Source organism: Sceloporus undulatus, chromosome 1 (assembly GCF_019175285.1).
Source record: "Sceloporus undulatus isolate JIND9_A2432 ecotype Alabama chromosome 1, SceUnd_v1.1, whole genome shotgun sequence".
Taxonomy (NCBI): Eukaryota; Metazoa; Chordata; class Lepidosauria; order Squamata; family Phrynosomatidae; genus Sceloporus; species Sceloporus undulatus.
This window is the reverse complement of record NC_056522.1, coordinates 133,559,144-133,563,169: the sequence shown is the minus strand read 5'-3', so window position 1 is coordinate 133,563,169 and position 4,026 is coordinate 133,559,144.

Genomic DNA, 4,026 nt, shown 5'->3' with positions numbered 1-4,026 from the left:
AGATTCAAAATGCTTTTAAAACAGGGATGGGGAATATGAGAATAGGGAGGTGAAATCTTTCAGTCCCAGTTCCATTCAGTTTCTCACACCTGCATTTTCTTCCTGCCCAGGTTTTGCATCAGAATGTGAGATTTTGTAATGGATTCTGCATGGAAATTCAGGTATGGTTAATGCCTTTCCCCTAATATGCACTTTTCTTGATGCATTTTATACCCTTTACCCAGTTTTCACTATTGCGTTTTCAACTGTGCACTTTTTGATAATTTGCCCTTCAAACATATACATAGTTTTATGTGTTCTTTATTTCTCTGAAACTCCTTGTGAAGATGTGAATTCTCAAGGTGTGGTGCATTATTTCATACAATACATCTTGGGAGAAGCAAAAGCACTATTTTCATTAAATGTCTTATATCCAGTGAAATTCTTTTCCATCCCTATCAGTGTCCCTCCAGGTGTACCTAAACTATAATGCTCACCACCCATTACTTTTGGTTATGCTGGCCAACGCTAATAGAAGCTTCAGTCCAACATCTGGTAAGCCACACTTTCCCAATTCCTATAAGACGATTACCAGGTACTTAAGACTTCCAGCCCTGTAAATGCCATTTTCTGGGGTCTGATGCTCAGCTGCTTATCAGAAATGGAGTTAAACTTGCAGTTTCTTTGTACAGCACAGTGATAAGAAATGTGGTACTTGCTCAGTTAACAAAGCAACAGAAATGTTTTTTTAAAATCAGGATTTGTCTGAAAGGGAGCGATTTCATTATTAATTGTTTTATAGACTCAGCAAAACAACTGCTAGAATGTATCAAACATAAGGACTGGATTTTCAGGAAATAATACTAAGAAAAGATGGGCTGGAAGATAGTTGATTGGGTGGTTTGTGTAAGCAAAAGCAACAAGAATCTTAACACAAAAGCCCCTCTAATACACCATCACAACTGTTTAAACATTCCCATTTTATGGTATATCAAATGTTGGATGTCACTTACAATACTGTGTCCAGTTCTGGACACAACAGTTCAAGAAGGATATTGACAAGTTGGAGCATATTCAGAGAAGGGTAACCAAAGATGAACAAAGGGCTGGAAACCAAGCCTTACCCAAAATGACTTAGGGAGCTTGGTATGTTTGGCTTGGAGAACAGAAGACAGAAAGGAGACAAAATCGACATTTTGAATATCTGAAAGGGTGCTAGGTAGAGGATGGAGTGAGCTTGTTTTCTGCTGTTCCAAAGATCAGAAGAAGAACTGATGGATTCAAATTACAAGGAAAGAGATTTCACCTAAACATTAGGAAGACATTATTTGCCATAAGAACTGTTTGACAGTGGGATAGGCTGCCGTGGAGCATGGTAGACTCTCCTTTGGAGGTCTTTAAACAGAGATTGGATGGACATCTTTCAAGAATACTGTAGTTGTATGTTCCTGCATGACAGGGAATTGAACTAGATGGCCTCTGTGGGCTCTTCCTACTCTGTGATTCTATATATGATTCTGTTGTATGAAAGTCTCAGATCAGGCTTGAAGTTTGATATATCAATTCATTGTTCCTCCAATAACCTCTCTTTTCTTTCTTTTTTGGCTGCTTTGGTTCTGAAATGAAGATGCATCCTCAGTTTCCAGTTTATTTTTTGGCTGCTTTGGAAGATACCAGCATCACTTTGGGCAATCTCCAAATCTCCCTGAATCAACCTACTTTGATTCAGGGTTTGTTTGAAAAAGATGCATGCTTTTAACGGATAGTTTGTGGGTCATACACGTTGCAATTGGGTTCCTTTAATAATGTGCAAATAAAAGTCCATTAACTTGCACTGTATGTGTTCTTTTGTATTAAAAACCCACATTATGTTTCTCTTTCAAAGATAATTTTGCTACCTATTGTATTACAAAGCCCAGCCAGATAACCCTCCTTTTTCTCTCTCCAAGAGGATGAACCACAGGTTACTGAAGTGGGAATAGTGGTTGGGAGTCAGGAAGCTTTGATAATCAGATCACTTGTTTCGGGGCATGGGTATGAAAGAAATTGCTTTTTTCCCTGGGTTCCCAAGTGTGAATCCTTTGGAATGGACAAATTAAATAGGTTGCTAAGGGCACATTTTACAAGCCATGAAGGGGAACCAACCTGTTCATTGTTTTCAATAAGAGCAATAACTTCAGATAAACATGCCAGGGCACAAAATGTGGGTCATACCACATAAAGTTTCATGGCGGCTGCAGACATTAAATAACCCTGTGCTCTTCCATGTGTGCTATCTTATCTATATTAGGCATAGTGTGATGATAGAGTATGCGGTACAAGGTTGCCTTCAGCCATGGAATTCTTTATGAAAACTCTATCTTTTATTATTGCAGTAGCTTCTCTTTTGGGGAGGGGTTTTATAACTTTAGTTCAAAACATGAGGCAGAAGGAAGAAGATGTCATTTTACATTCTCTCCAGCTCCCAAATAATGCAGGATGCTTTTTTGTTGATAGTACTCAACTTACAGAATTGCTTTCATAGTTATAAATGACACCAATCTTTTTTTTTAATGTTAGCATCAAGTTTTATTGGGAAATTAGAAGCTACCACTTTATTTTTTTTAAAAAAACAGTTTCTCCAGGTTTATAGTTTTTTTAAAAAAAATGATTATATTAAGTTCTCATACTATTTGCATATTGCAGGGAGGGGAGAACCCTATAAAATGATTTTTTTAAATTGGGTCTGATATTGTAATGAACTATTGTTGTTTGAGACTCCCGCACCATTTTGTGTCCCTTCACAAACATCTTAGGCCAGAAGGCATAGATTGTTTGGGAAGATAAACCAATGAGGGTCCAAAACACACTGCAGAAATAATCCATCTTGCGACTGCTTCAACTGCCCTGGGTCAGTGCTAGGGGATCCTGAGAATTGTAGGTTTTTCGGCATCAGAGCTGTCTGACAGAGAAGGCTAAATGTCTCACAAAAGTACAGTTCCCAGAATTCCCTAACATTAAGCCCGGGCAGTTAAAGTGGTCTCAAACTGGACTATTTCTCCAGTGTGTTTTGGACCTAGGTTTGCCAAACTAAGAGACACAGTGTATTTGTAGATCACCTGCTGAAAGTCTCTGTTGTAAGGAAGGCAATATGGTATCTTCCAGAAATTTTAGAGTACAAATTTCATTAAACCCAGGGACCACCACGGGAATTGTAATCCAAAATGTCAGGAGGGCATCACAGTGCATAGCTCTGATCTGGTGAAATGAAATGGGTTTTTTAAAATACACTCTCTATATCCTGCTGTTCCTGCTCAATATTATGGCATGCTTAATCTATCCAAATCAGCACAATGTCCCCTCTTGACTGGCTCTGCAGAGCTGAGAGATTTCAAGTGTTCCTTTTAAGAATATTTTATTTAAACTATGTGTAGTGTAGATGTTCCTTCTCCTTGTTAATCAGGGAAGCTGAGTTGTCTTTCTTTTGTACACATGGAAATCTCAAAGACCACTTAGCCACCTAGGTTTTTAGTAATCCACAGCTGGCTTTGGCCTAGAGACAGCCAGCATGGTGTAGTGGTTTGAGTGTTAGACTTTGGAGGCCAAGGTTCAGTTCCCAACTCAACCATATAACCCACTGAGTGACCAGGGGCAAGTCACATGCTCTCAGCCTCAGAAGAAGGCAACAGCAAACCTCCTCTAAACAAATCTGCCAAGAAAAGCCCATGATAGGTTTGCCTTCGGGTCACCATAAATTGGAAACAACATGGAGGTATACAATAACAACAACATTAGCCCTAGATTAGAATCCCTGAACTGAGTGAGTCTTCTGTGTATCTGTTCCTCTGTTTTGGGTGTTCCTCTCAGGGTGCCTATTTTTGCATTCCTGGAATCCAGGCACTTCTAGAGAAGGTCTTGCATAAAACCTCACAGGTGTTAAATCTCCCCTTTTCCCTCCTATTTCCAGTGCATCATGCCTAGTAAACTCTTCCTGCAGTGACTGAGGAATAGTTTTCCTTCCTTCCTTCCTTCCTTCCTTCCTTCCTTCCTTCCTTCCTTCCTTCCTTC